We start from the raw sequence: 6,703 nt of genomic DNA, 5'->3' as shown, positions 1-6,703 counted from the left end.
TTTTGTTTGGAGCATGTAGCTTGCGTGTTATAATGCTTCAGGTTGTTGGATGCTTCCTTGGAGTATGCATGAGGGTTGTTTGTCCCGTGGTGTGTGTACTTGTGTGTACACTTTGGATAACTGTGACATTGTTTGTTTTGGCATTTTCCCTTATTGGTTCATGTTTGTTGATGTATTTATAGCTAATACTTGTAGAGTATTTTGAAGTATTATAAAGTACTTGTGTGTCAGTGACTGTTCTACTCATTTTACACATATTATTTAATCCTCCAGCAGCCCAAATGGTGGGGGTCTGTTATTATGTGCACTTTATAGATGATGAAACCAAGGCCAGCCACTACTTGGGGAGCGTGGAGCTGGGTTTCTGGTGTCAGTCTCCATCGTCATGCTGTAGCACCCCTCGGAGCTTAGTCTGTGGACTTATGGCTTGAGTTTTAGGCCCTGGGTCTTTTCATCCCACTCCCAGTCCTATGCTGTGTGGTGAGCTTGAGCTGGGCATTGGCTTGGGGGTCAAGAGGGTTTGAATCCTGGTTCTCCCATGTGGGCCCTGGGTCTTTTCATCCCACTCCCAGTCCTATGCTGTGTAGTGAGCTTGAGCTGGGCATTGGCTTGGGGGTCAAGAGGGTTTGAATCCTGGTTCTCCCATGTCACTAGCTCTGAGAGCTTGGGCAAGTGACTTTGCCTTGGTTTTCCCTTGTGCTTGTAGGTCTGCTACAGTGATTACCATCACGCTTATTGAGAGGTGTGAATGAGTTCACCCTCATTCCAGAGAGCAGAGTGTGGCCCGTGCTAAGTGCTCAGGACACACCCTTGTTGGCTGTTAGCTCTGGCTGTAGGCACTTTGTCACTCAGGGGTCTGCTCAGATGGTATGCGTGGAGCCCGGAGAGCAGCTGTGGCAGGCTGGGGGATGCTTATTGATTCTGAAACCCACTCTCCCTCCCCTTCAGTTCCCTACTTCCTGCAGTCTCCCATTGCAAGGCTGGCAGGGGCTTGTTCAGCAACAAGATGGGATGCTGGCTTTGTAGACCCTCCTCTTCCCTCTTTAGCTTCTTGGGGTCTCTTGCCCATACCTAGCCCAAGATTGAGGCCCTGCAGCCTTCCTCCCCCAGCAGGCTAACTTAGGACATACTTGTTTGGGGTTTGACAAGTTCTGTGAGCCTTTTGGAACCAAGAATGCTCAGTTGAGAGCTTCCTGCTTAGAAGGTTCCTGTCCCTTCCAATTCCAGAAACCCTGACTGATGGTTACGGACCTGGTGACTCACAGATGACCTGTGGGCTGGAAAGAATTCAACTTTGGGCTCAGGGGCATGTGAAGATCAACAGAGCTATCCCCCTGCTATAACAATTTCATGAGTTAGGGACTTTTATTAATTCCACCTCACAAAAGAGGAAACTGAGCCACAGGGAGGTCAGGTAACTTGCTTAAGTTCACAGCAAGGAAATGCAGAGCCAGGGTGCAAGCCCAGGTGTCTTGGTTCAAGTTTGCTCTTGAGCCTGGGACTGTGCTGTTTCTCGAAAGGTTACTGAGGCTGCTGGGTACAGAATTGGGGTAAGAGTGGATGCCGGGAGGCCTGTAGTAAGTGGGACTGCTTGACCTAAAATTCCTCCTGCTGCAGCCTCTCCAGGCTCTGAGGTAGTCCTCTGCTCCTAGGCCTGCTGGCCTGGCCATCGGCACATCTCAGGGCAGCTGCCTTCCTGCTGTGACCTGTCTCCCACAGGCCCTGTCCTTGTCTTGCAGAAGGACAAGTTCTGCGTGTATGAGGAGTATTGCAGTAACCACGAGAAGGCCCTGCGCCTGCTGGTAGAGCTGAACAAGATCCCCACTGTGCGTGCCTTCCTGCTGGTAAGTGTACCCACCACCCCTGGTCTTCCCTTTCTCCCTGCTTCAGCCTTGGGCATCTCTGGGCATGAAGGAGCTTCATGCTGACTTGTGCTGCCTGATTCCTTTCTCAGCTGGGGTGATCTCCCATCTAAAGCAGGGATCAGCAGATCTTTTCTGTAAGGGTTGAGCTAATGAGTATTTTTGCCTTTGCATACCATACAGCCCCTGTCACAGCAACTCCACTCATGCTGTTGTAGGAAAGCAGCCATAAGTAATATGTAGAGGAATGAGTGGGGGTGTGTTCTAATAAAACTTTATTTACAAAAGCAGGCAGAGGGACTGCACTAGGGTCCACTTTGCCAATTTCTGGTCTAAAATATGGTCCTAATAAAAGTGGTAGCAATAGTAGTAATTATTATTACCACTACTATTACTGGGATTATGATTATTAGGCTTACTAGTATTATTAGGATTATTTAATTGTAAGTGAATGAAAATCCAATTAAAACTGGCTTAAGCAAAACAACAATCAAAATAAAATATCAGAAGAAAACAGAAATGCATTTACTGGTTCACTCTTCTGGGAATTCTAAGACCCGAGAGGGCTTCAGGCATGGCAGAGTCTGGGTATTCAGATGATGTCATCAGGAATGTGTCTCTTAGCTGCGCTGCTCTCGGCCTTGGCTCCATTCCCAGGCAAGCTCTGCCCAGGTGGTGGCAATGTGACCTCCAGCAGCTCTATGCTTATACCTCTTATAGCTGATCAACTCCAGGGTAAAAAGAGCTCCTCTTTCCCCACAGTAACAGCAAAAATCCTGGGTCCGATGTTCACTGGCTCAGTTTGGCTCAAAACCTTATCCCTGAGCCACTTGCTGTAGACAGAAAGGCTGAGTGATGGTCTGATCGGTCCCTTCTATTGTTCGAGGGCGGGGTGAGGTCCACCCATACCACAGTGCCTGAGGGTGGAGCAGATCCCTGAAAAGAGAGTTGCTTTGCATCTGTGGGAAGGCAAGTAAGTTGCGAATGGGCGTTGGTCAGGCCGAACAGCAGACATCCATGATGGCGTTCCCTACGTTTGTAGAGAGCTTCACTTATGCATAAAAAAGGTTTTCATTTTTGACCCCTTTTGAGCCTTTCATACCACTGTCTGTTGTGTATGAGTTAAGACATACATTCGTCTGCTTTGCAGACAAACCAAATAATGCTTTAAACAAAGTAGACATTTATTATCCCCTTATAGTGACAATGTGGGTTTAGACAATCTGGGGCTGGTATAGGGGCTTCAGGGTCAGGGGCCAAGGTTCTAGGTTATGGCCCTCTTTGACTTGCCTACTTCTAGGTAGTGGGATGCAGGAAGGTGGGAAGCAGAACATGCCCTCCTCCTTTCAAGGTCCAATGGGAAGCTGCACACATCTCTTCTGCTCACATCTCACTGGCCAGAACTTAGTCACATGACCATATATAAATGCAAGGGAGGCTGGGAAATGTGAGCTTTATTCTGGGCAGCCCTGTGCCTAGCTAAATATTCTGTTGCTGTGGAAGAATACATTAGGGGACACTGCATAGCCTTTGCCACAGGTGATTTTGATGACTCCAAAATATTAAATGACTTCTAAACATTTGTACTTGAAAGGTGGTTGAGCTTATTGGGGGTTCAGATCCTGGTCTTTTACCTCTAAATCCCCTCTCATTCAGTTACAGACACCCCCCACCCCAACACTTTTTCCAGCAGCACATGTAGAATTCAGCACGTAAAAGTAGAACAGTGAACTGAACTGAAGTAGCATAAGGAGAGCTAACCATGTTCCCAGAGAGCTAAACTATGTAATAAAATTCCTAATTGCACTTCTCCTTAATGCACAGTCTCCAACAAAGTATTTCCAGAATTTTGATTCAAAATGTTGTACTTTTCCTTCACAACTGAATTCACATTGCTTGGTCCAGTTCCAGTGAGCATCAGAGGAAGGGCACATTGGCCAACTGGTTTCTGTTTCCGTGCCCAGTGTATTAAGCTTTTAGGATTGAAGCTTTTCGTAGCTGGTATCTGCATCTTCACAATTCCATTTTTGCACTGATGTTCATAGAATAGTCTGGGTGAAATGCAGAGATGAAGTCATGTCAGTGCAAGATCACACATGGATAGAAATGGCCACGGCTATTATTTACCAACCTGTGGACTTGCACGCAGTCCCACCCTGTGATTGTCCCTGCTGCCTAGGCTCTGGCTCCCTGGTCAAGGGTACCACCCTCTAAGAGTGTCCCTTGGGCTCAGCTGGGGCCTGGGATGCAGGAAGATGCAGGGATGTGGGAAGGGAGGGGCCCGACTTTCCTTTCTTCCTTTCTCTCTCCTGTATTGTCTTTCTGGTGGGCCAACCTGCCATTTTCCTAGGGGCAGCTGGGCAGGGGGAGGACATGGGGGCACCAGCACATGTGCTATCTGTTTTCCTCTTTGCTGGCTCTCCCAGCTTTTGGCCACCTGGAGAAGAGCTGTCACCAGTCTGTGATGGGATGTTAAGATGCTGGGAACAGACAGAATCTGGCTTTCCACTCATGATGTGCTGTGCACTAGCTGAGTGATGGGGCGGGGACTTAATCTTTTTGTGCGTCGGTTTTCTTGTCTGTAAAATGGGGATTATTTATTCATTTATTCATTCAATGGTTTCTCACTGAGCACCTCTGATGTGGTAGGGATCATTCTAAGTCCTGGCAATGAACATGCGAACATGGCAAGAAAAGTTCCTGTTCTCCTGGAGTGGCCTTGCTCGTTGGGGAGACCTAACGGATACATCAGGTGGCATTAAGTTCTCTGTAGGAAGTACAGCAAGTTAAGGATGACAGGAGGTTTTTCTTGTCTGTAAAATGGGGATTATTTATTCATTTATTCATTCAATGGTTTCTCACTGAGCACCTCTGATGTGATAGGGATCATTCTAAGTCCTGGCAATGAACATGCGAACATGGCAAGAAAAGTTCCTGTTCTCATGGAGTGGCCTTGCTCGTTGGGGAGACCTAACTGATACATCAGGTGGCATTAAGTTCTCTGTAGGAAGTACAGCAAGTTAAGGATGACAGGAGGTTTCAAGGGAGTTAGAGTGGTGGCTGCTATTTTAGATTGGTCTTTGGGAAAACTGTGTCTTGGGTGACATTTAAGCAGAGATGTGGATAAAGTGAGAGAGGGAGGCAAGGGGTGTCTGGAGGGAAAGCATTCCAGGTAGAGGAGCTACAGGTGCAAAGGCCCTGAAGTAGGTGTGTGTTCGAGGAATAGAAGAAGGCCAGGGGGGAATAGAGGGAAGGTCGTGAGAGGAAAAGGAGGAGGAGATGAGGTCAGAGAGATTGAAAGAAAGCAGGTAATGAGGGAACATTTAGTCAACAGAAAGAATCTGAGATTTTTAAAAAGCTTTTTTATTGAAGTGTAGCATGCATGCAGTAATGTACTCACAGGGTGGTGAATGTGTACATATGTCTACACCTGTGGAACCACCACTGAGGTCAAGAGTTAGAACATTTCCATCACTCCAGAAGGTTCTCTTGTACCCCTTCCCAGTCATGCCCTTCTGAGCCTCCAAAGGTAACCCCTACGCTGATTTCTCTTGCCCAAGTATAGTTTTGCCTGTTCTACAATTTTATGTGAGTAGGATCCTGTAGGATACTTTCGTGTCTGGCTGCTTTTGCTCAATGTAGTGTCTATGAGATCCATCCATGTTGGAGCATGTGACAGTACTTTAAAGAATTTTCAGTTTTATTCTGAGTGGGATGGGAAGCCATGGAGGGTTTTGAGCAGAGGAATGACTTGAACTGATTTGCATTTTGAAAGGCTCCATTGTCCACGTGAGGGTAGAAGCAAGGGGCCAGAGAGGGGGCTCAGATACATTTGCTGGAGCTGCAGTAACAATGACCACAAACCGGGTGGCTTAAAACAACTTTTATTCTCTCACAGTTTTGGAGACCAGAAATCTAAAATCAAAGTGTCGGCAGGACTGTGCCCCCTCTGACAGCTCTAGGGAAGGATCCTATCTTTCCTTGTTAAGCTTCCAGTGGCCTCAGGCATTCCTTGGCTTGTGGTGCATATTTCTGATCTAAGCTTCCACCTTCATGTGGCCTTTTCCTCTGTGTTCTCTCTTCCTAAGGACATGAATCATTATATTTAGGCTCCCTCAATCCTGTATGACCTTATCTTAACTAATTACATGTGTAAAGATCCTGTTTCCAAATAAGGTCACATTCTGAGGTTCTGGGTGGGTTTGGCATTTTGGAGAACATCGTTTAACCCAGTGGAGGGCTACTGCAGCAGTCCAGGCAGGAGGTGATGGTGGTGGGAGAGGTGGTCATATTCACAAAGTCTGAAGGCCCAGTGGACACAGTTTGCCCAGCAGTTGGCTTTAGGGTTAAATGAAGGAGAGGAGTCAAAGATGACTCCAGGATTTGGGGCTCACACAGGTGGAACAATCACCTTGTGTTTTCCTGAGATGGTGATGGCTGGGGCCGGAGCAGGTCTAAGAAGTAAACAGAAAATTCCCTTTTGGATGAGTGAGGTTTAAGGTGCCTGTGAGATATTCAGGAAGTGATATCGGGCAGACAGAGATTCGAGGCTGGAGTGTAGGGAAGGGGCCAGGCTGTAAATATCAGTCTGAGCATTTTTAGCATAAAGATGGTGTTTAAAGCCACGGGACTGAGTATGGACAGAAAGGACCCAGACAGCCCAGGCAAGCCACCATTAGGAGGTTGGAAAGACCATGAGGTTGACATCTCATCTGGATCACTTCTGTGAGTTAGGAGGGCTTAAGGAGATAATTCCCAAAAGTTCTTCCCATAGTGCCTGGAGTGTAGAAAGAGAATAGTGAATGGTAGCTCTCTGTGTGTTTGCTTCTTGTTTTTTTTTT

General features: G+C 47.1%; 1 protein-coding gene across 2 annotated transcripts in view; it reads left to right on the top strand.

The window, feature by feature from the left end:
• Positions 1 to 6,703, top strand: part of PREX1 (phosphatidylinositol-3,4,5-trisphosphate-dependent Rac exchange factor 1) — a 212,293-nt gene that overhangs the window by 99,855 nt on the left and 105,735 nt on the right. The window contains exon 1 of one of the 2 annotated variants that reach the window (XM_008577371.1): positions 1,746 to 1,844. The exons of the other annotated variant lie outside the window; for it this stretch is intronic. The gene's annotated coding sequence lies outside the window, so the exon portion shown is untranslated. Of the gene's footprint in view, positions 1 to 1,745; positions 1,845 to 6,703 lie in introns of those variants that run through there. 2 annotated transcript variants of the gene reach the window in all.

The sequence above is a fragment of the Galeopterus variegatus genome, unplaced genomic scaffold (genome assembly GCF_000696425.1).
Source record: "Galeopterus variegatus unplaced genomic scaffold, G_variegatus-3.0.2 Scaffold1500, whole genome shotgun sequence".
In the NCBI taxonomy this organism is placed as follows: domain Eukaryota; kingdom Metazoa; phylum Chordata; class Mammalia; order Dermoptera; family Cynocephalidae; genus Galeopterus; species Galeopterus variegatus.
The sequence above is the reverse complement of the archived record's forward strand: the minus strand, read 5'-3'. Positions and strand labels throughout refer to the sequence as shown.